Source organism: Macrobrachium rosenbergii, chromosome 48 (genome assembly GCF_040412425.1).
Source record: "Macrobrachium rosenbergii isolate ZJJX-2024 chromosome 48, ASM4041242v1, whole genome shotgun sequence".
Lineage (NCBI taxonomy): Eukaryota > Metazoa > Arthropoda > Malacostraca > Decapoda > Palaemonidae > Macrobrachium > Macrobrachium rosenbergii.
In genome coordinates this window covers 37,497,770-37,524,680 of record NC_089788.1, presented here as the reverse complement: position 1 = coordinate 37,524,680, position 26,911 = coordinate 37,497,770, and positions in this window count along the sequence as shown.

The window sequence follows — 26,911 nt, the reverse complement described above, 5'->3', positions numbered from 1 at the left end:
TTTCCATCTCGTCATTTCTGTCATCCTGCAATTGTCTGTCCCCTGTTACATTTTCACCAAAAGTAGATATACATACACACACACACACACACATATATATATATATATATATATATATATATATATATATATATATATATATATATATATATATATATATATATATATATATATATATATATATATATAAGTAGAATAGAACGCTTCAGCATTTTAATCTAGCAGGATGCAGGAATATGTAATAATCATATTTATTTCATGAAACGTTAAATTCTGAGAAATTTAAAAAACCTACTCAACAAAAGACAATATAATACTCCGTACATCGGACCTCTTCGTGGATAAAATCATGAAGAAATAGATTGCCTATAAAGCTGACCATTTAAATAGCTCTCCCTTCATTCGCAGTTGCTTTGAATTGCGCCTGCGTAATGAACAGCGGAGCTGTGGCAGGTATGGGCAGCTAAATGTGCTCGTAAAGATAAAAACAGACATCAGATCCTTATACCACAAAAGAGCCTTACCTTCGTGCGGTTGGTTATAGTGACATGATAATTCTTGCCCATTTTTTATAGCCTTTAAAAGCTACGTCATCGGGCGTCTGATTTATTTTTTAGTGAACTTTCCCTCCCCACCCCCTTTAAAGCTGACGGATTGCAGAAAGGGAAAGTAATAAGTGTTTGTAAATATATATATATATATATATATATATATATATATATATATATATATATATATATATATATATATATATATATATATATATATATATATATATATATATATATGTATATTATATATATATATATATATATATATATATATATATATATATATATATATATATATATATATATATATATATACTACTATATGTATGTGTGTGTGTTATAGGCAGAGAGAGAGAGAGAGAGAGAGAGAGAGAGAGAGAGAGAGAGAGAGAGAGAGAGAGAGAGAGAGAGAGAGAGAGAACATTCATGGGAGAGACATTCTCTAAAATGATCGAAGCAGACTTTTACTTTTACGGCACAAATTTGCTTATAAAATGCTGAAATAAACTTAGAAGGATTTACATATATTATTAAGATTAACATACAGTATATTACTAACAACTGTTTTTTTAAGCAAAGACAATACTTATTTCTCTATCATCCATTTAGTTTTACAGAGTTGTATCAGTAAATTAGCTGAGTAATATGGAGAACAATAAAGAAAAGATAAATTAAACCTAAAGATGATTATGAAAACTAGCAAAACCTTAGAGAGACATAAGATAGATTAACTTGTGAATTTTGCCTTATTTTTTGTCTCCACACTACAATTACTTTGCTATTAGTGATTGCGCTTTCTTCCAATCTATTCCTTAAAATATTGATTTTTAAAAATATTTAGGTAATTTAATCAAAGGGGAATAACTTCAAATACCTTGTTTGCAGAATTAACAAATGCCAACTCATTATCTTATCAATACTCTATTGTAATTTCCTTCTCATCTGATGAACATAGCAATTAAAACGATTGGGTGATAAAATCTGTCGGAGTTGATACACTTGCCTAACTAGCACTCGAAGACATGGATTAATGGGATACTGATGAAAAAGAAACGAACTAGCAATTATATAGATAAGAGTGCAAAAATATTGTAGACAGATGTTAATTAGATGTGGCTCCAAACTAAAATAGAAGTACATGTGTGTTTAAAAATGTTTGTTTACAGGATGTTGTATAATATCAAATAGTCACGTAAATATGTCTTTGAAAAGGGATACATCTTTAGGTAAATTATTATTATTATTATTATTATTATTATTATTATTATTATTATTATTATTATTATTATTATTATTATTATTTATTATTTATTTAATGAAAGCTTTATGCGAAAAATATATATACATATCTACACACACACACACACACACACACACACACACACACATATATATATATATATATATATATATATATATATATATATATATATATATATATATATATATATATATATATATATATATATATATATATATATATACGATATGACACATGTACCAGTTTGATCTTACGTTCATATTGAAATTCGCCTCATTCATGAAAATCATTTTCTACTCATAATTTACCACATTATTTCCCAAATATAAGAGTCAGAAAATTATACCTTTCTTATTCCTAGTCCAGACAAAAAATTCACCTGGTTTTATAACCCACTTCATGAGATGTCCAATTTCGTTGCTGGAAAAAAATAGGCTTTGGGTCAAAACGTCCCAGAAATTATATTCCCCTCTCCCACCACATATTCACCCCTCTTCATCGATGCTCTTTCATGAACAGGATAATGATGACAAACCTCTCCTTTCATGTGCCGCTCTGACAGCGAACAAATAAATAACCATCCGTCGCGACACACTGCTCCATTTTCTCTCCTCCGACCTGCATCTTGTTACAGCTTGAAAGGATCTCCCTCCGGTCGTGGCTATGGCTCGAAGCGGATCTATCATGCTGTACCGTGTAAATAAGAGGGGCCAGAATTTAATGAGAGTAACATTTAGTTTCCCTCCGAGAAATTCTTGATCGACATCCAATTCAAAGTGGCTTTGCCTCACGCCAGATTTGTGTGTGTGTATACTATAACAATCACACGCAAACACATATACACACATACCCACACAAGCTAACATACTAGTTACTCATAAAACACACACATGCACGCACACACACACACACACACACACACATATATATATATATATATATATATATATATATATATATATATATATATATATATATATATATATATATATATATATTGATATGTGTGGGCTTTGGCTGATGAGTTTATTAATCAATTACTGTAATTTATGTAGCCCTGCTTTGCCGATGACACACTTAACCTGTCAATTAAAACTAAAATTAACCTCAAAGACAGACAATTACTTAATTGAATTAGGTCGCCAGCCGGGGAACTACGTATGGGATAATGGATTACTCTGCAACAAATGGATTACATCAAACCCCTTTACTTCCCACTTAGTCCCAACAAAGAAAGGATGTGTGGTGATAGCGGGGAAATTACACGAACTTTCATCAACGTCGGACACGGTTAATTTTCCCTGCTCCTGTAAGAAAATATAACGGAATGAATGTCTGTACTAGTAGATATTGTAAGCAGTTTTAGTACTAGGAAGGCTATTTCTCTTCCAAACAATGGGATTGAGACACAAGGCTGCCTGAAATTTACTTACACTTAACTTTCCCTAATTCCTACTTACTGTATGGGAATAGCTGATGCAATTTCACTAAGCAATATTAATTATTCCTACACTAGGCTTCACTAAAGGAATATGATTATACCAAGTTCTCGTAGATGGTGGCGAAGTGGTGAAACAATGGGAAAGATGAAGCACAGTGGAAGAATACTAGTAAATTGACTAAAAACTGTCAAATTTCAGATTTACTGTTATATAAGTTGCTTGCACACTGCAACTGCCAAACGGGGTTTTCAGTAACACTTTTCGATGATTCACTGAGTAAAACAATACAAAGACAGAAGAGGACAAAGGATAAAGTTAGCCTGAGCATGACACGTGCTTTTAGTCTGAAGGTTAGACTCTCTTCTGGGTTTTGTGGGTCAGGTCGGGCAAAGCTGTTTGTCCGTGTGTTCGTAGGTAGCCCCAGCCATTCTGAAAAATTGACAGAGACATCGCCGAATGCATAGGACAGAGCAAGAGGTAGCTTAAGACCACCTTCACTAGAGGCGACTTGGTAAAACCCTCCCTGTGGGTTAGGCCTCCTAATGCTAACCTATCAGTTACTAAAAATCGAAAGAAAATCATTCTACCAAAAATTCGTCGTAGAAAATCGCTGCGATTAAATTATGATACATTAATTTGCATATCGCTGACTTTTGCTCCCTAACGAAAAAACTCTTTGATTAATGAAGTCAGCACCTATTTACAACCTATATCCATATCCACTTATTAGCTCTGATAGTTAAACTCGGTGTCCGAAATTGCCGTTGAAAATCTGGCGATGTTTTAACTAACAAGAAAAAATTGCGTGAAACAATATTCAATAACCAGCGAAGCGCACTTTGCACGTCCACGTAGAGGCCTGCAAATGCAGGTAAAAAAATGCCGTCGGTTAGGTTAGGTTATATACAGAGCCCAAATATGCAAGGCAAACAGAGCTAGAAATCCGACAATATTGAAGAAAATATCTCCAGCCAACACCCACACCAGGAAATTTTTCCGAGAACCAACAAATCATACTCATAACTTGTTTGTGTGTGTGTGTGTGCATGTATGTGTAGTTAGTACCATGACACTAATTTATCAGTTAAATATACTTTTTTAAGTTAAAATCCTCTCTTGGCTTTTTAGAAGCTTTTTAAACTCGTAACAATTCCAGCCACTTCATCACAGATCCCGGATTTGGTAAATTTTTCAGAGCTAGAAATCTGACTATTAAGCATTTCATAAACTTCCTTAGAAGCAGCGTCCTGTTATTTTTTCTGCTCCTGGTTATATATATATATTTTTATATATATATATATATATATATATATATATAAATATATATATATATATATATATATATATATATATATATATATATATATATATATATATATATACAGTATATATATATATATGTATATATACTTATTTATATATACAGTATATACACATGTTTATAATTATGGATATGTACATGCATATATATATATATATATATATATATATATATATATATATATATATATATATATATATATATATATATATATATATATATATATTCTAGTTCTTTCTCTCTTTTTTTAACAATTTTATTTTAGGTTTACCTTCTGTATTGATGTTTTACTTTATCATAATTTATTTGTACATATATTCTAACTTTTCTTGCAGTACTTGTATATTGTACTTTGTATTTTTAGCCTTGAGGATGAGACAAGGATCTCGAAAAGTAAACCTTTATGAATAAAGGAAAACCATGTACCAAGCTGTCTGCTTTAGTGCTTTCTTATATATATATATATTTATGTTTTTCCTGGCAATCTAGTTTGAAATATTCTCTGTGAGACAGGTAGCAACAATTTCAGATAATTTAGCCTTGTGATTCCGACTTCGTGGGGCCAGGGAAACAAAACAAGTGGAAAAAGGGGGAATTTCATATGAGCATAAGGCTCTTACTACTGAAGGAAAATATTACATAAACACGTGGGCAAACTTACAGGAGTGTATTTACATAAATAACATTAGTACGGGAAAGAGGAATGCAAGTAGATTATTGACCCTGAAGGGGATTCCTACGGGATGAATGAAACTGGGGGGATTCCAGACACAGTCCAAGAGGATTTCACGATATAAGGTCCCTCGTAAGGCACATTTGGTTCCAGCGCAGAAGGCGGTCCATGGATGAATTGCGATTTCCGAGTGCGAGTTTTCTTCCACGTGGCAGGATGCAGGGGCTTCTACGTAAAAGGCAAGACGATGGGGACTTAACGAAACACCAAGCAAATGGAGTGGGTCATTGGTCAGGCCAGCCTCGAAGGGAACACGTGGTTGGCGGCCGGAGTGCACCGAGGAAAAGTATACTTTAAAGGCCACGTGGTTAGGAGCCAAGGGCATCGTTGGGTCAGGGCATGGCGGTGGTTTGGGGACTTCTTCACACCAACTCGTCCAGCGCTCGTCTGAGAGCGAGCCTTGGTCTGCTTGTCGCTTTTATCTCCCCCTAAGGGCCAGGTTCCACGTCCAACACATAAGAAGTTGAGTCATGTTCAGCTGATGCCCGCAGGGGGGTTTTGCCTGAAAAGGACAGCCAGACAGATTCACTTTTGCCTCGGAAATCAGAAATTATCTACTTAAAGGGAGTGGCCTACAATTGGATTTGATCCCTTGTATTCTGACCATGCGAAATATCGATTGGCAGACAAGAAGCAAAAGAAAATGGAGCAATTTTTCTAGCAAAGTCTTGTTACTCTTAATAGCTCCCCACACAAGATGGTGTACACACCTTCATTCAGGTGTGAACATTGAAATACGCAAGAATTCGCGGAAAATTCTTTACTTTACTCCACATTCTGCCTTGTAATGGATTTTACTACTAAGGTATTTATAAAACTCTGTGTCACTACTGTTGATACCATACTGGAACAAATTACTTTAACAGGACATAAGGAAATTTTCAACACTTGCAAAGAGCAATTACTTTGGGTTTGGTTACACACTGATAACTTTATAAAGTGACACGAACAATATGAATTAATTAGGATTATAAGACCACGGTATGTGAGGCTTGTGGCAAACAGATGAGAAGAAAGGTTAATGTTCAAGAATTAGAATACATGGTTACTTAATTTTAGATATCCCCTAAATGCATGCGGTTAGTACAGTCTGCCTTGAAGATGCTGTTTAAATGATAAAACAGCGTTTATTTTTGTGAATGACATCCCCTTTACGTGATATTGTAAAGACTACACCTCATTCGCCAACCCGACCCTTATTCTGGGATGTTTTGACAGTTGTAGGTGAGCGAGAGTATTCACGAGTTTTAATTCGCTAACCTTAAACTACGCTAATTTTATGCGTCCACTGCCCACACTTGGGTACGAGCTATAAAGAGACACTCAATGTTATGACCAGGTGAACAGACGAAAGACGTGGGGTCTAGTACAAACAGAGTTCTTAGAAGGAAGGGAAGAGGAAAAAGAGAGAAAAAAAAATAATAATAACAAAAGGAAAAATTAACTAGATGTTACGAAGGAAAACGTGACCACAATTGAAGGATGGGACACGTTTCTTGGAGCTTACGAAAGGGGCATTTAAAATCACAAGGGCAAGAGTCTATGACTCGTGATTCATTAAAAGGAAAGATAAATAAATAACTAAAAGAGAGTAAATGATGTTGGCAGTAGAGCTAAGGGGAAAAGAGTGAGGGTTTTATTGTGTTATGCGGGAATTTATCGTCCCTCTCCTATAAATTATGGCCTGGACTATCACTTCAGCCACAGGGCGAGAAAAGTGCACCCGAAGGGCGCGACTCCTTCAGGAAGAGCTGACATGTATGCCCGGTGCCAAGATAGGGGTGCAAGGGCGTGCCACTTCTCACTCTGTTATTCTCAATGATTTATACATTTTGAGGGGAATGGTATCCTGTACTTAATTGCCTCTTGTGGTGATAATTTAAGAAAAGACTAATAGAGGATGATAAGGGATAGAAGTTCCTGAGGAACGGAAGAAGATAGCAGAGGGCCTGACATCCCCTTCTGGATTAGAGGTGCCAAGACCTTCGAAAAATGAAATGGTGGCACAGGTGCCAGGGGAGCTCTAGAGCTCTTTGTAAAATACCTGGAAATTCCCACGCCCGTGGTAATTTCGCCTCGAACCTTTCTTAATGGGACAGTCGTCCTCGGCCGGGGAAGCGGAGGGCCTGAGACCGGAGGGTGGCACGGAGTGCCACCTGGGCCTGCTGCTGCAACAGCTGACGCAGGAGTTTTCCGTGCTGGTTCTACCATGATCCATCGCAGCTCTGGTAGTTAATCGGCCAAGTGAGAGATGGCAGAATCCTGACTTGCAATTGCGTCGGTGACGGACTGAGGCAGAGAGGAGGCGGTCGGGGGTGGCGTGAGCGGCTCGCAGGTATCAATGACCAGCTCAGGCACGGGTTGCGAGGCTGCACCTTTTGGCGAACTTCCGCTGTGGTCGAGAGGAACCGTCTCTCTTACCGACGCTGGTGGCGGTGCCAGGCCGGGGGAAGAGAAGGGGTCCTGAGTTGGATTCCTTGAATGGAGATCGGGGTAGTGCTCTGGCGCTGGCACTAGGGCAGAGTCAGGCACTATCAGAGGTTTCTTGTGCTTGTCGGCCAGGACGGACGAAACTTGGCACTGCTCAGTGCATACAAGTGGCACCAGCAGGAATTTGGCATCTCCGGGAGGGAGATCTGATTGGGGCCCTGGCACTGAGGCAGGGCCGGGCACTGGAAAAGGATCGGGAACCGATCGAGGGGGCCACTGTACATCGTACTCAGGTGGCACTGGTGGGGACTGCACGTCCTCCTGGTACCCAGGGGGCGCCAGTCTTGACTGAGGGAGAAGCGGGAGAGGATTACTCGCGCCCGAGGAATGATTCGGGGAATGTGGACCCCTAGATTGTCGTGATTTCTGTGGGGACTGAAAGTCCTGTCCCAGGATGATGTCATAGCCTTCGGGGAGATAGCTTGCTACTGCAAGATTGCAAATTTTGGATTGGTGAGGTCTTGTGACTCTCAATTGGACCGTAGGGAGTACCATTTTAAATTGATTTATTCCCTCGATCGTGACGAGTTTTTGTCTATTGACGATAGCTCCATAGGGAACCCTGTCCCTTCGGATGAGGGAGATTTGTGCACCCGAGTCCTCAAATGCCGTGACTCGGCGCGCAGGGTGGCTGCCTCGTGGAGCGGTCACATATATGGGCCCTTCGGCGGGAGGGCCTAATGACTTGGGATCTGTGACGGCCAAGGCAACGGTGGGAGTGTTGGATTTATGATTGATCGGGCATTTCGCCCATGCGGAAGAATGGCCATAAACCTTGCACACCGTGCAGAAGGTCTGGCTGAAGTCTTTCCGCGCTGCCCCTGTGGAGGGCGCAGGCGAGTTATTGGGCGGTTTTCCGGCACTGTTCGGAGGAATGCCCCGTCCTTTTGCAATAATGGCAAATTAGGGGCTTGCCCGAGTTCCCATTCTTGTGGGAATTTGATCCTCCGAGGAGGGACGGGAGATTTATCTTCCGCCCCATGAATCCTTCTTGAGGGTGGTGAGTTTCCCACGTCTGCTATCCGGCAACACTCGGTGAGGGTTGCTGGGGCTTTTTCCACTACGAGTGGCGAGGGCAGGAGGGGTGTAGCGTAGGAAATTCTCAAACTTAAATTTTTCTAGTGCCTCGGCGGCGCTCGTGGCTCCTTCGGAATTGAGCCATGTTGCTAATGCCCGCTCCGAATGGTACGCCCAATCGGACCAAGTCTGACCTGCTTCTCTTGGCTGCTCTCTCCAATGTCTCCTCCGCCGCTCGGGGGTAATCTCGTACGCCTTTGCAACCGCTTGGCGAATGGCTTCCCAATTTCCCTTATCTTCTGCTGAAAGGGCGTGGTAGGCCACGAGTGCCTTTCCGCCCAGGAATTTATTGAGAATAAGGGAGAGTTCCGTGGGGAAGAGGTTGCAGCACTCCAGGACTCGTTCGGCCCTTTCAAGCCATACTTCAGGTTCGGACTCTGTCCATTTTGGCATGAACGAGTGAGCTTGGCTGAGGGCACTCATTCCCGCCGCAGGAGCGGGGGTGGCGTTCTGTCGTTCTAACATCTGGAGCTCATGGGCATGCTGTCGCTCTCGATCTTCCTGTTCTCTCTCTCGATCTTAACACTCTCTCTCTCTCTCCTGCCGTTCTTTCTCCCTCTCCGCCTTGGCATCGTCCACTCGCTCTTGAACCCAGTCTCTCAGATCTTGCCCCGATAGTCCCATGTCCTTTCCAACAGACATGTAGAACTTGAAGTCCTCGTTTTGTTGGGCTCTGGTATTAGCCATCTTGAAATAATGGTTATACGGACTAGACTTTCTAACGAATCAAATATGTCTGAAAAGACTCAATTGCAGGAATCTGAAACACTCAATTGTTTGGACTGCAGGAGAATGGATCTGTCTGAATAAGACAGTTGATCAATAAGTCTGAGGAGACTTTGTTAAAATTTAATATGTCTCGGTAAGACGTGGTTGTTCGTGGCGAACGAATTTTAATATGCGTCTCGGAAGACGTAACTGGATTTTATGTCACGCTCGGACTTGGCCAGCTGTAGCATGAAATTAAGGAGTTGTTCTAATGAACTAGAATGATCAGTCCCATAAGGGCTTAGATGTGTGTGAAATACACTAATATAATGTCTCAAAAGGACTTGATTTCGGGTTTCCCGCAGGAATTAGAAATTCTTGCCACGTGCGAAGTAGAATTTTAGTAGGAGTTTCTGAGGACTTGGAATTTGGTTGAGGAATTCTCGCCACGTGTGACGTAGAATTTTAGTAGGAGTCTCTGAGGACTTGGAATTTGGTTGAGGAATTCTTGCCACGTGCAACGTAGAATTTTAGTAGGAGTTTCTAAGGACTTGGAATTTGGTTGAGGAATTCTTGCCATGTGAGACATAGAATTTTAGTAGGAGTCTCTGAGGACTCGGAATTTGGTTGAGGAATTCTCGCCACGTGCGACGTAGAATTTTATTTGGTTTGCCCGTAAGACTTGGAAATACGATTCATCCCTTAGGACTCAGAAATTACTAACAGGAAAAACCCAAAGAAAAATGTTTGCTGAGAAATGAATGAAAAAAAAGGTTACACACCGGAGTTATTTTTAGACTCAGTGTGAATGAACCCGTCTATTTATAGACCGTCTGGGACTCCGGGGAATTTCCCGGTCGTCTGAGAGGATAACAGTATAAAATTAATGACCTAGTCATTTCCCCTAGAAGCGAAGTTCAAATTTCGCGTTCCTAACACCTAGTTCGAGTTTTAACTACACTGAGAGAAGTATCTTCAGCAATGCAAGCTGACTTTGTCTTGTCCTATGTGGGAATTTATTCGCGCCTAAATGATAATTTGCTAACCCGAAATGCAAAGTAAAATTTATCACAGCGGAATTTCTTTCGCACTATTCCTCGAAGCAAAGAATATGGCAAAGATTTTAACACAGGAATTTCGCACTATTCTTCGAAGCAAAGAATGGTTAGCACTGGTTATTCCCTAACTACCTATCCTGAAGGCATGCATTAATGAATCTAATACGGCGGTTCTCTTCTCTCAGTGAATACATGCATCCCTATTTCTAATTACTAGGAACAGTCACGATTGTAAAAGAAATTTTGCTAAGATAAACACATTACTTACGTGGAATTTCCGGATCTGTGTTCTGGTTTTACACAAAAGGTTCGTAATTGTCTCGTACCCAGAGTAGCTTTGCTAATAGCTGATCTGGCAAGTTGCAAACCCAAACAAAAGCAGAAAACAAATGGGGGGTGCAACTGCTAAAACGAGAATCTCAGGCAAAAGGTCGCCATTTTTATGTTTTTCCCAGCAATCTAGTTTGAAATATTCTCTGTGAGACAGGTAGCAACAATTTCAGATAATTTAGCCTTGTGATTCGGACTTCGTGGGGCCAGGGAAAGATAAAACAAGAGGAAAAAGGGGGAATTTCATATGAGTGTAAGGCTCTTACTACTGAAGGAAAATATTACGTAAACACGTGGGCAAACTTACAGGAGTGTATTTACATGAATAACATTAGTACAGGAAAGAGGAATGCAAGTAGATTATTGATCCTGCAGGGGATTCCTACGGGATGAATGAAACTGGGGTGATTCCAGACACAGTCCAAGAGGATTCCACGATATAGGGTCCCTCGTAAGGCAGATTTGGTTCCAGCGCAGAAGGCGGTCCATGGATGACTTGCGATTTCCGAGTGCGAGTTTTCTTCTTCCAAGACGATGGGGACTTCATGAAACGGCAAGCAAATGGAGTGGGTCATCGGTCAGGCCAGCCTCGAAGGGAACACGTGGTTGGCGGCCGGAGTGCACAGAGGAAAAGTATGCTTTAAAGGCCACGTGGTTAGGAGCCAAGGGCATCGTTGGGTCAGGGCATGGTGGTGGTTTGGGGACTTCTTCACACCATCTCGTCCAGTGCGCGTCTGAGAGCGAGCCTTGATCTGCTTGTCGCTTTTATCTCCTCCTATGGGGCAGGGGGCACGTCCAACACATTGGGAGTTGAGTCATGTTCAGCTGATGCCCGCAGAGGGGTTTTACCTGAAAAGGACAGCCAGACAAATTCACTTTTGCCTCGGAAATCAGAAATTATCTACTTAAAGGGAGTGGCCTATAATCGGATTTAATCCCTTGTATTCTGACCGTGCGAAATATCGATTGGCAGACAAGAAGCAAAAGAAAAGGGAGCAATTTTCCAGTGAAGTCTTGCTACTCTTAATATATATATATATATATATATATATATATATATATATATATATATATATATATATATATATATATATATATATATATATATAATCAGTAAGCTGCAAACGTCCTTCAATATCAATTCGCTCTACCTCAGAAATAATATATTTTCATATATGTTACGAAGGGGAATTTTTTAGTTGATAATAAGTTCGTGGGCTCGAACCAGCGAAGGACAAGAACTCAGGACTACAGTAGACGCTTAACCCACGCAGCCAGCAAGTGAGGTATAAGTGGATATCGTCTCCCAGATACAAATCGCCCGTCAAACTCAGGTGTTTGTATTAGAGACGATATCCACCCACCTCTGCCATGCTAACTGTGTAGTGCGTTTGTCACACGCAGCCATATTATGACTTTTTATCACATCACTGTGATTCATATGCAATCAGTAAGCTGCAAACATCCTTTAATATCCAATTCGCTCTACCTCGGAAATAATATATTTTCATATATGTTACTGAAGGGGAATTTTTTAGTTGATAATAAGTTTGTCGTCTCCTGGGCTCGAACCAGCGAAGGACAAGAACTCAGGACTACAGTAGACGCTTAACCCACGCAGCCAGCAAGTGAGGTATAAGTGGATATCGTCTCCCAGATACAAATCGCCCGTCAAACTCAAGTGTTTGTATTAGAGACGATATCCACCCACCTCTGCCATGCTAACTGTGTAGTGCGTTTGTCACACGCAGCCATATTATGACTTTTTATCACATCACTGTGATTCATATACAATCAGTAAGCTGCAAACATCCTTTAATATCCAATTCGCTCTACCTCGGAAATAATATATTTTCATATATGTTACTGAAGGGGAATTTTTTAGTTGATAATAAGTTTGTCGTCTCCTGGGCTCGAACCAGCGAAGGACAAGAACTCAGGACTACAGTAGACGCTTAACCCACGCAGCCAGCGAGGTATAAGTGGTTATCGTCTCCCATATACAAATCACCCGTCGAACTCAGGTGTTTGTATTAGATGAGATTATATTATATATATATATATATATATATATATATATATATATATATATTATATATAGCTTCACAGCAAGCCTTACAGAGACTGTTAAATAAATAGTAATGCTTTCTAAAATATAATTTGATATTCATTAAAGCTTTAGGAAATCTTAGTAAACTACACTTTATGATGGGATTATTATATATTTTATACTAAATATTTGATATTTACTTTTAAGAACGAGAATAACCCATTCAAAAAATGTTGCAGAACCTCTAAACAAAATAGAATTAAGAACTGCATTAAGAACATTATTATTTTCATCCTGCTTATTTGGTTGGCAAAGGCTCTGTACATTTGTGTACAGTGTGTTACCTGTAATTTTTAATTTGTAAGCGTTTGTTTTTATTTCTGAATGTTATTCAGATCTACCTTGCTCTGTGTCAAGTTTAATTCATAATTGGTTTGTTTTTCCTCAATGTTTGTTAATACCCAGATTATTTTCCAAAGTTTTGTGCACGCACACGCGCGTGTTTGTGTGTGAGTGTGGTTGGGTGGGTGAGTGGGGGGTTGGGGGGGACTAGCTCATTTCACCTAATGTTTCATTTAATCGGTTGGCACTTTGCTTTGTTACCTCGTCCATCATAATACTTTAACAAGTGTGAAAGGAAGTGAAGCTCTACAGACCAAAATTCATCTACCGTACAGGAAGCTTAGTGTATCTTCAGTACCTTCACCTGATGAAATGAGGCTTTTAATGACATCCTAATGTTACTATTAGTATTAATGAAAATGTCTAAAATAAATTGATTTATCGGATTTGCAAATTCGACAAATCTGTCACCAAGACTGTAGGAATTTTTAATCATATAAAGTTAATTTTAGGGAGCAGCCGTTGAAATGACAAATCACCGGACAAGTTTCATATCCATGATCGCATTCTTCATTTCACAAAAACCTAATATATTAACATTCATCCTTTTAATGGTTATGGAAGCGCGAGCAATATAAAAATGGTTGGTATTTAGACAGTCTTCATCTGGGCAGGAAATGATTCAGTTTAACAAAACTAACACTAAAAAACAAAGAGAATCACGTTGTTAGTCATAGGCCAACTGAAGGTAAAGCGATTCTTAAGAATGGCGCGGGAAGTCATTGAAATATCTATCTGCTTTCACTCTAATATCTCCTAAATGAAGAAAGGGCGAAAAGGCAAAAATGTCACTTTGTGGTTAGAAGGGCCTCTGGTATGTATTTTTTATCATCTATTATCGTACATAGATAAAGGACAATTTCACGTGATCTTTTGTGTCAGGAGAGAGATGATTAAAGGTCAAAATGAGATATAGAGGGCGAGGACCCGACAGTTGTAAAATTGGCAAAATAACTCTGTGTCTGACGGGATCCGGCGCAGGTTCTGACAAAAGAAATACGCTAGGGCCGATTCAGCATTTGTTAGGAAAGTGTGAAGTGCTGTCAGGATAGAGAAAGCAGAAATGACTGTGCAAAGTATACAAGAGCATAAGAAGTACGTTGTCGTAGATAAGAATCAAATTTATTGTGTGTGTGTGTGTGTGTGTGTGTCTGTGTGTTTTATTTTTCTTACCGAGGATAAAATCGTCTCAGCCAATATACTTTTGACCAATAAGGTTTCGCAAATCACGATAGCTTCAATAATATCGGCTGTTGACATTTAATACCAATTAAAAAAATAAACTAGAGAAAGGAGCTGTTTCATAATTAAAACTAATTTCAAAAATTAGTTTTAATTATGCTCTTATATACCTTGCACAGTCATTTCTGCTTTCTCTATCCTGACAACACTTCACACTTTCCTAACATGAATAGTCAAAGTTCATACCTTCATATGCACATTTAACTATGAATCTCTTAAGAAGCAGCTTCCAACCTGACTCCCTCTCTCTATCACGAACTTTTCCCCTCTCTGCCAAATGCAGCCTCTGTTGATGATGCTTTTTCTTATCACTGATAAATGTTTCTCTTTAATTTACAACCTAAATTTTTGTTCCAGTTTTAGCAATTGCAATTATTGACAGATCAGATTATTTATGACTTAACTCATGCCACCTCTCTCTTCCCATCCCCCTGCCTCTCCCTCGTATTTTCACCCCTCTCTCTCTCTCTCTCTCTCTCTCTCTCTCTCTCTCTCTCTCACTCTCTCACACACACACACACACACAAGCCAATACGCTGATCTTTCGCTTACCGCAGTTGTGTAAAAGCAGCATTCACTTATAATTATTTTATGTGAAGGCTATCTTTAACACTGCTCTCTATCTTAATATCTTAATTACAGCCTTTGTCTCTGACTTCCCTCTTACTTGAATTCAGTTTCACCACTCCACCCTCTTTGTGCTTTCTATTTTTCTTTCGTTTTTTCTGTCGTTCTTTGAGATATCTTATTTCCTTTTATGAAGTGTGACTCTCTCCCGCATTTCTTTTGGCCCTTCTCCGTTTCCTAACAATGCATGGCATCACTCAAATCACACAGTCCTTCCGAATCATTATCTCTTTCGCTTTCAGGCAATTAAAGATTCGATTCATTCATTACTCACTCGACTGTTTCATGCGTATTCTGTGTTCTGCATTTAGAGAAAGAGTTTAGAATTCATCATGAATATTTATTCTGAACTGATATGTAACAAAACCAAATGAATATAGCACCTACTTTCCCTCCGAATAGATAATCATTCATGAACTTTCTCTCTAACTCAGGCATACCACTTGTGAAAGTTCCCATAAAACCACTGAACAATAAATTGGCCCAGAATTCACTTTTCTGAAATATTACAGCCATAATATAGTTTATTACTTTAGGAGCGACATGGAATTTAATGAACATCGAAAGGGAAGGTAATAAATTTGGACTTTATCACTTCCGATATCTACGAAAACACTGGAAATTTATTAATACCGGTTTTCAGATATTTCCCATAAATATTTGCGAGAGATTGTGCAAATGACTCTCAAGGAGAAATGATTTTACTTTGCTGTGAAAACCATCGAAGACACCTAATATCAGTTAAAATGATTAAGTAACAGAAATAGTAACCAGTATCATTATAATGATGCCTCCTTATCATAATTATCTATCTACTAATAACAAAAAATCCGATTTCGTGCCTCGCTCGAAAAGATAAATATATAAATTCAAGCCGTCGATAGTAATTTACTTGCTCATTGCCGTGATAAAAGAAACAGCGGCGTGGGTATCCCAATCCGATCAATATTACATCCGTTTTATAACTGAAATCACATTCTCTCTGCTGAAATTCTGATGGATCTTCAACCGTTCGCCGTAATATCACGTGTCGAAACCGTCTAATAATATCTTGCATGCGAGGGACGTGAATCCTTGTTTGGATATATTTCCACGCATAGAAACGTCGAGATGAAATCAGACTTCCGCTAATGCAATCGCATGCATACAGTAATGCATTAATGCATAAGGAAAGCCGAGAATGGAGAGGCAATGAAGCGCAGCGTTGTGAACGATTCAATGTCGGGCCGAGTCTGCTCAGATGTGGAATCTTCTCATCTCCAAATTAATGTTCGAGCGAGGAGCAAATTCGTTCGTGCTCTCTGCTGGCTTCTCCTGAATTCAGGTATATTGATTTTTATTGTCTGTTCCGTCATTTTTATCTATTTGTCACTTTTTCTCATAAGTCGTCTCTCGCTGCAGGCTTATTTATAACACTTCGGAGCCCTCCGGGGTTTATACTTTGCTTGCTCTTTCCATGACGGCTTTCAGCTGATTATTTAAGGAAGAAAATAAAAAAATAAAGTTCATTAATGGAAAGAATAGTTTGCCATTGTGCACCAACGAACACACATCAAACGCAGGATTAAATTATTACCATCAAGTCCTAACCTAACATGTGAGTAATAGAATCTCTTGTGAAATCATGAGCTTAAAAGCATTATATAAAGACTGCTGATTGCGAGTTCGTTATCTTCGGCGTCTAATGAGGACGTCTTTCCAGGTACGCCGTTTCCGTGGAGTTAGTGCCACAACAAATAGTGTTAATGAAAAAGAAAAGTCAATCCAGTTTTTCTGAAGCCGAGTAAATTTGCTTAATAGAGTGCACTTTTATATATTCTCAAGGAACTGTTTATAAGATTTATTTAATAAAACCGAAAAATTCAGAACAAAGGCTTCATTGCCCAAACGCAGGAAGAATTACGTACCCAAATAATTTACGTAAAAGGTCATAAACCAACTACTTTACGAAAGAGAAATGCGTGCAAGCACTCTTGATTCGTCAAAAGTGTTTATGCAGGTAATTTTTTATCTATGATGTATATATTCCTAATTCGCCCCCCGCCCCCCCCCCCCGGCTTTTTTTGTCAATTAGATTCTGTAAGAGTCATTTTTCATATAGACACAGGCATATTCTGCCTAGCAACAATTGTTAGACATAAAATTTACCGGGAACTTCACATTCTTAATTCAAAAACAATTATTATACTCCTCCATGATCATGGAGGAGACTGCAAATATATTTGGTAAAGCTGGAAGATATACTAAATAGGGTAAAAAAAAATCGATCATTTTATAAAAGAATGGGACATCATAAAAAGGAGACACGTTGCCTATATAATAAGATTTTGAAGTGAATCGTATATATCAGGAAACCACAACGATTTGTTTTTAGGTGAGTGAAATAATGATAGGTTTGCAAATAAGAGAATGTCACAGAATAGAAATATTCCCTGGAAGTATGACGGAAATGTGGAAGTGAAGGTCATAAGTAAAGAAATCGTTACTGAAAAAGGGAAGTTGAAACGAATACTCCACAAGGATGTGAAGAAAATAATAATAAAAAATAACTAATACAAAACATAAAGTTCACCTATATGAATACAGTCTATAAAAGAGGGAGAATAATCAGATCAGAGCAATATTAAAAAAATAAAATACAACTTGACAAACTTGAGCGGGGAATAACGTAGAGAGAATCTGAATTTAAAATAATAATAATAATAATAATAATAATAATAATAATAATAATAATAATAATAATAATAATAATAATAACAACCAAAAGAACATAATTAATTGTTGGGTTAAGTTAAAGTTTAGGTAATATGAAAATAAAGAGGTAGTTGAACAAACTCGAGCGCAGAATGGTGTAGAAAAAAATAGGAATTCAAAACAATATAATAAAGTCGTAAAAAATCGTCTGTGCTTTGAACGAAACCCGGCGAAGAAGTATATCAAACTGCGGAGTTAATATACGTAATGGGTCCCACTAATCTTACGTTAGTCATCCAGAAGTTTTTCCGACAGATTTCATAAATCTCTGGGATTTCTTGGAAACTTATGTGACCGTAGCAAAAGATCGAAGTTTGATATGTCATTCTTTCGAGTGGACGTAATGAATCTCATTCATTAATCATGAATTTATTATTCCAAATTACGTCTCATTCATAAATCATGAATTCACTATTCCAAATTACGTCTCATTCATAAATCGTGAATGGATGGATGGATATATGATATTTAGGGCAAAAGCCCAGGCACTGGGGCCAAGAAGGCCATTCAGCGCCGTAATGAAGAGAAAATAAATTATGTTAAAGTTATAAATTCATGAAGGAAATTATTAAGAAATAAAATGGAGTGATGTGACCAATAAATAAGGGTATGAAGTTTAATGAATGATGTGATATATACATAATAAAAAATTTAATGTCATTAAAATTCTACGTGATGTAATAAATATATTAAGAAATAAATTAAATATCGTTAAAAATTTTAACACACTTTAAAAAAGAGATGATAGCAGAAATATCTGCTTCATCTCCCAAAATATCAGACAGGGATTTACCCTGAAAATATCTTTCTCTTTGGTTAAAATATCTTGGGCAGACCACCAGAATGTGCTCCATTGTTAGTGTCTCGCCACAGTAAGCACACTCTGGAGGGCTGCTTCCTTGTAAAGTAAACCGATGGGTTAGAGGAGTGTGCCCAATCCTTAATCTGGTTAAAATAACCTCTGTTCGTCTGTCAAGCTGGAATGACGAAGACCACGGTAGTATATTATCCCTAATATTTCTACATTTCTTATTATTGGCAAGAAGAGGAGAGGTCCACATTTCTTGCCATTTGCTTAAAACATAAGATCTAATGGGACCTTTTAGGTCTGTATGAGGCACCTTTCTGAAAGAGGTGTCTGATAAAATACTAGCAGCTTTCGCTTCCCTGTCTGCCATCTCGTTTCCGCGAATCCCCACGTGAGAAGGGACCCAACAGAAAGAGACTGATTTACGCCTACAATATATACGAAAAAGCCACTCCTGAACTTTTTGAATTCATGGATGAAAGCTATTAAATTTTTTAATAGCTTCTAAAGCGCTTCTAGAGTCTGAGTATATGACAAAATTAGAATCACTACTTTGAAAAACTAAATCTAGGGCAGAGACTACGGCTGTTAATTCGGCAGTAAATATTGATGCAGAGTCAGGTCATTTAGCTGTGTACGCTGTATCACCAAGGATAACAGCGCAACCAACACCACTATCTGACTTTGATCCATCTGTATAGATCTTTGTAAAATTAGTATGGGTAACATCGTGCTCTAAGAATTTTCCCCTAATCTCTTCTTCAGTGCAGTCCTTTTTGTTAAACAATTTCTTGCATACCGATGCTTCTGGAATAAGCCATGGAGGATTTACAGGATATTCTACTTCCAGGACTTTCTGGGATTTAAGATGATTATTCCTAACATCCTCATTCAGTCGAATTTGGAATGCTTTAGAAGCTCTTGTACCAGAAAAACTCCGAGAGTCTGTTTCCTTCAGTACTTGAAAGGAGGGATTTTTGGGAGCACTCTTCATTCTAGCCATGTATCGCAACCCTAGCTCTTGCCATCTTAGATCAAGGGGAAAATGATCTGTGTCGACATATATGCTTTCTAAAAGCCCCTGAGCATATTCTCAACCCCATGTTGTGTACAACAACCAGTTCCTTTAGCTTGGTTTTACAGGCTGAGGAATAAATCTGACAGCCATAGTCTGGCTTAGATCGACACAGAGAGTCATATAGTCTCAGAAGGGATTTCTTATCAGCCCCCCAACTAAATCCAGAAACAACCTTTAAAATATTCATAGATTGTTTAACATTAAACTTAAGGATTTATGTGGCTAGCCCATATCAATTTATGGTCAGCAGTCATCCCCAGAAATTTAACTTCACTTTCGTAAGGAAGGATGGACCCTTTTAAACTAAGTGTGGGAACCTCGTCCACACGCCGGCACCTGGTAAATATTACTGCAACTGTTTTGGAAGAGGACAATTTGAAACCATTCTCATCAGCCCACTTAGTAATGGCATTAATAGACCTTTGCAAATGTTTACATACAGACAAGGAATCATATCCTGTGCAGTATATTGCAAGGTCATCGACAAAAAGCGAGCATTTATTGCCACTGAAAAGAGTGTTACACTTAAAATGTTTCCTTGGGGAACTCCTTCCTCCTGCATAAAAGGTTGGGAGAGGGAGTTTCCCACTCTTACCTTAAAAAGTCTGTCTGTTAAAAAGGAATATATAAACCTGATCATTCTTCCACAGATGCCCAATTCTCCAGGTAGCGTCATATGCTTTCTCTAAGTAAAAAAATATGCCAATGGTCTGACATTGTTTGGCGAATCCTTGCTGGATTTGGTTGGTCAGCCTTGGCAAAGGATCAAGGGTGGAGCGGTTTTTTCTGAAACCAAATTGAAATGGCGATAGTAATCCAATGGTTTCCAGGTGCCAAACTAGTCTAGTATTTATACTTTTCTCCATCAGCTTACATACACAGCTGGTAAGAGCTATTGGTCTATAGCTGGTGGCTTGGGAAGCATCTTTATTAGGCTTTTTAATAGGAACAATTATGGATATTTTCCAGTCCTTCGGTAAAATTCCAGTTTCCCATATTTTGTTTATAATCTTGAGTAAATATTTTTTGGCATCATCTGGGAGGTGTTTCAGCATTTCATATATGATTGTATCCTCACCTGGAGCTGTGGATTCACTTGAGGAGAGCGCCTCACGAAGTTCTCTTAGGGAAAATTTTTAGTTGTATGGTTCAGATTTTCCCGAATCAAACTTCAGACACATTTCAGAATTCCTAATTCTTTGAAATTCTGGAGAATAATTGTTAGGGCTGGAAACTTTAGAAAATGTTTTCCTAGCTCACTGGCAACTTCAGTGGGCTCTGTGATTAGAATGTCATTTATTTTTAATGAGGGTAATGGTGACGCAACAAATTTTCCACTCAGTTTCCTTATTTTGCGCCACACCACTCTTAGTGGGGTCTTGGAGTTTATTCCATTAATATAGTAAAGCCAACATTCTCTTTGGGCTTTCTTATAGAAGCGCCGCTGCTTGGCTAAAGCACGTTTGTAGATTAATTTAGACTGAGGAGAGCCACTAGTTTTGTAACGTCTGTAGCATTTCCTAGTCACTTTTCTCAGAATACCACATGTCTTATTCCACCAGGGAACAGCAGGTCTACGAGGTTTGCCTTTTGTTTTTGGAATCGAGCCTTCAGCACTCTTCAAAGTAGATTCAATAAAGTAATCATAGGCATCTAGATGAGAATGAAAGGAGGCTAACTCCCTATCTAGATTGACACCCTTACTGAATTTATCCCAGTCTGCATCCTCTACCTTCCACTTAGGTAAAACTTCAGATGGAGCATTCAGAGCATATTTCAAATGGATCGGGTAGTGATCACTTCCATTTAAATTTTCATTAACAGACCAATTAAAATCAAGGTGGATACTAGTGGAAGAAATACTAAGGTCCAGTGCAGAGAAATGATTATCGTGAAAGTTGTGGAAAGTCATTGACCCATTATTATATAGGGTAACATCATTCCTGTCAATAAGGTCTTCGATTAATTTCCCTTTACTATCTAAAAACCGACTTCCCCAAAGGGGCATAAATCATGAACTCACTATTCCAAATTACGTCTCATTCATAAATCATGAATTCATTATTCCAAAGAGTTTATACTGCAATGCAGGTTGAAGATATTCTCCACCACAAAGTGTCCATTCCCCCACTGTGCTTGATTCTACTAATAATTTACACTTGGGGAATGGCTGGTGACATTGATGCAGATTAATAACCAACGGGAATTCTCATTAGCGTGTATTTTTTTCCTTTTTTTTTGCTATTGTATAGTAAAATTTATGGAAATAAGTTAAATGGAAAATTCGGAGACACTCTTTACTGCATTTACCACAAACCTACAGTCGCTTTCATTCGTTACTTTCAAGTAGCTTATTGCCTGTATTTTCATGTTCTATGCATTACAAAATGATACTCTCATGGAAAATAACAACAAACATTATCGTTTTGGCATGTAATTTGTTACATCAGAAAGCAAGAAGTTAGTATGAAGGTAAAAAGGTAATATTTACTTTCGATAAAATATTCGAACATGACTATCGGAAACCATTAAACGAGGAGTGAAATATCACCCTGGAATTATAACCTTCTCTCGGGTCACCCGTCAGAACACACAACCTACATTAAGGATAAATTATCTAGCATCCTTCTCCTCCATGTCGAGGGCGTTCATCTTCCTCACTGACCTCACTCAATTAAGCTGTCAGCGACAACCGGCGTTGCATCGGAACAAGGTGCGAATGAAAATTCCGTCACTGCCTGTTGCTCTTTTGTGTCTGAAAAATAACATCTCCAGTGGTTTCTTCTGATACTTCTAGTATACTATTTATTTCTGATCTATTTATTTTATCTAAGAGTAAAACTTCATTTAGTATTTTTCCTTCATAATTCATTACTACATTGCTGCAATCATAAGTATAGGCGCCTTGATTTTCGTGAGATTCTGTGTTTTGGTGATCACCATTATTCTTATCTGAGTAATTATTGATATTGAAGTATATATCATCTATATGTGTATTGTTGAGATGTGCACTTCTCAACAATTCTGTATTCTGGGATCGTGCGAATTCCTCTTTTCTATCTATTTTCATTTTATCTTGCTTGTTATTGTTTCTTATCTGTCTTTCCTGTATGTTCGTTTCGCTTGTCGAAACTGTCTCAGACAAATTGATCAGATTTGGGTGAAACTTTTCTTCGTCAAGCGTAAAACATACGCTCTCCTGACTATCTTGTTTCAGGCTAATCTTGCCTTCACTACACTCTAATATCGTTCCACATCTCTTCACTGACTTACATGAGAACAATACATGTGCGGGAAAAAATCTGTCTTCTAAAACTAGGAAACTTTCAATAAATTTATGTGATAATATATCAATTTCTAGGCTCACATTCCCTAGACCTTTAATCTGTTTCCCCGATCTCTATTACTCTACTTTGACTCTGAATCTGAGTTTCTGCATTGCCTAAATATTTTGTCAAAGTTATTTTATCAATTATATTTACGGTGCTACCTGAATCAATGAGTACTGTGCATGTCATTCCATTTACTGGAATTTCTACTATAGGCAGATTCTTTCAATTTATTCCTTCCTCTTTCATAGTCCATGGCCTGGGGGGGTTCCCGTGTGCATGAGATGTACCCTAATTCACCCACTTGCCTTTTACAGTAGACACCTTGAATTATCTGAAAAATCAGGGTGGACTTTCTGAAACCTGGCAGCAAGTGAGAAATTTAGGCTTAATTTCACTATATCGGGCGATAATTTCGACCAGTAAACTCTGGGTACCTGACCTTAAAATACCCATATCTCCCTTGAAAACTAACGTAGAAGGCTCATTTACCACTCAAAATGTTCCTTTTAATGAACTTTTTCCAATGATATATAAAACTTTAACGTTTAGGGCTATATTAGGTCATAAATACCCAAAATATCACCAGAAATCGAGAAAAGCTGATGATTTACCTCATGAAGGAAAAAGGTAAAAATCAAACAATATTAAAGAATGAATGACATATATTGACAATAATCAACACAGCAACACTATATTATTCAAATAATAAGCACTTTCTTACTTTCTAAACACACAGTAACTTTTCATAAAATCTTTATTTTTAAAATGCCCATTTATGGCCATTGCTATCTAGATGGCACTTTATCATGGTATGGGGATTAATATTTGATGATAAAGTACTTTGAAAAACTTCTCAAGTGAATAAAATTATAAAAAAATATATAGCTTGCACAATTTCCTTAAATAATTATTGACTTTATAAATTCTGGATATAGTATTAAAAGGGTACTATGACATTGCAAATGAAGAAGTTGTTTTGGTTGAATTAAACTAATTCAAACATCCATAACAATAGTTTTAATATCAAAAGATAAATTCAAAGGCAATAATGTAAATACCATGGCTAAATATTCTAAGCTTTAACTTACATTCGTAAAGGAGTCAAATTTACACAAGTTCTTATAGACGAATGACAGTATTTGCTTCTCATGATTGTGCTTTTAATAAGATTCCGCATTCCATACTGTAACCTAAAGGATTGCTACATGTTGCATCACTTAAAACTAAGACACTTTGACATTTACAAAAGCTGCAGCAAGGAACATGATTGCTGCGACAGGGACAGTGATATGTTCCACATTTTGTACAACTGCACATCACAGTGAATTCCTCAGGTATTGGGTTCTTTCCATCAGTTGGCACCAAAAGATCATCAGCTACTTTATAACCATATAACATAGGATCAAGGGGCTCCCATTTAGGTTTAGATAAAACAGAAATCACGTGATATGTGGTAAAGTATGCTCTTTTTGTATGTTGTATTGTTGCATAGCTAGTAGGTGGTAGGTTCTTAAAACATGACTTCTTGGAATGATGATACATATACTGTAGTTTCTCAGGTGATCTGCTGTTTTACACATTGTTGCCTGCTTCAGTACTCTTGTCAAATACTCTTCAGCTACGATAACTTGACTTTCAAAATTATTTTCAGTTCCAAATTCTTTTAAATACATTTCTGGATGTGCCTTTAGAGCAGCAAGTTTAGTCCCAAATTTGCTTGTGTAATCACAGCCAGTCAGGGAATGCACTGCAGGCAACACTTGGCATAGTTCCCTCCCTAGCTGAACAGTCAATGTATGAATGACAATATACCTGACTGAATCCCCAGATCCAGTTTTAATCCACAGTTCACTGCATCCTCGATAATGAAGCTCATTCCAGTAATGCAAGAACAGAATTAAGACATCAGTATCAGATGAAAGGATTATAAGTTGGTTACATCCTTGTTGAACTGCATGAAGTGCACAAACAATGCATCGTAGGTCTGCTTCTTCTACATCAGAATTCAGTTCTGGAACTTCAGATACCAATCCAGCAGACAATGTTCTTGAGGGGGGCTTATATTCATCTGGACCTCTGAAATTCCTTACATAAATCTCTAGTGCTGTCTCTTTCCATGGATAATCTAAAGCCGTTTGATGAAGAAGGGACTCCAGCTTTGTTTTGTTTGTAATTGATGGCCAAAACTTCTCCATTTCCACAGGCAAGGGTGTTTCCTTATTGATGTAGTGCAGTTCTATTGGAGGCTTCTTTTCCCTTTTCTGATGCTCTGAACCTTTTATTGACATTTCAACATAAGAGTCAAACACAAAATATATTTTTGAAGCATACTTTGCTATACACTGTTGCATTTAACATATTATTACAAAAATCTCCAAATGTTCTTACATTAGATGTCTTCATTTTACGAACACTGGCCATTACATCTACAATGAATCCGGTCTTCATGGCGGTTGAAGGTGAGGTTTGATCCTCAGTCTTCAATTGTTTCTCCAGCTCATGAACTATGGAGCTCTTTGTTGTTTTAGTCATTAGGCCATCCTCATCAAACAAATATGAAGCATTGGAAATATCATATTGAAGTAATTCCTCCATAGAGTGCCCTCGTTCTTTAGCGACATCAAACATTCGATATAAGTGAGCATCTTCACGCAGAGTTGATTTCTGTTGGTATTTTCCTGATGACTTGCTTGGTTGATGAAGTGAAGCAAATGTTTTCAGGTTTGTCCAGTGAATTGTGGCAGAGATACGAACTTCTTTAGTGCTAAATCTTTCTTTGCGGAAAATCTCGTATGCAGTCTTGCCAATGCTTTCAGCGTTTAGCAGTTGTTTTCTGATATCTTCGGTTGCTACTTCTTTGTCATGATATTGTGAAGTCTTCCTTCTTCTGCAGGTATTAAAAATGGGTTTTCATTTCTTCCTATGAGTCTTATAATTGCTTGAATATGTCTCTCCTCAGACAGAGTTTTTGATGCTGCAAAAGATTGGTTTACATCTAATTCGTATGTGATTGTGCTTGAACCTGACACTTGTCTGTGTAAATTTGTAATTGCAAGGACTTCATGGTAAGTTATCTCCCACTTAGCAACAAAGCTGGAGTCCCTTCTTCATCAAATGGCTTTAGATTATCCATGGTAAGATACAACACTAGAGATTTATGTTAGCAATTTCAGAGGTCCAGATGAATATAAGCCCCCCTCAAGAACACTGTCTGCTGGATTGGTATCTGAAGTTCCAGAACTGAATTCTGATGTAGAAGAAGCAGACCTAAGATGCATTGTTTGTGCACTTCATGCAGTTCAACAAGGATGTAACCAACTTATAATTCTTTCATCTGATACTGATGTCTTAATTCTGTTCTTGCATTACTGGAATGAGCTTCATTATCGAGGATTATTATTATTATTATTAAAGTAGTTTAACCAGACCACTGAGCTGACTTTCAGCTCTCATAGGGCTGGCCCGAAGGATTTGATTAAAATACTAGGTCTAGGCCTGAAGTCAAGCGCTAGAACCCAATAGATCATCCAATACTAAGATGAATGGATTAAAATGAAATTAAAAACTGCACATAGGCACATGCTCTCATACAATAAATACATTTACTCAGACTTCCTTACATACATACTAAAATGGTATATTAAAAT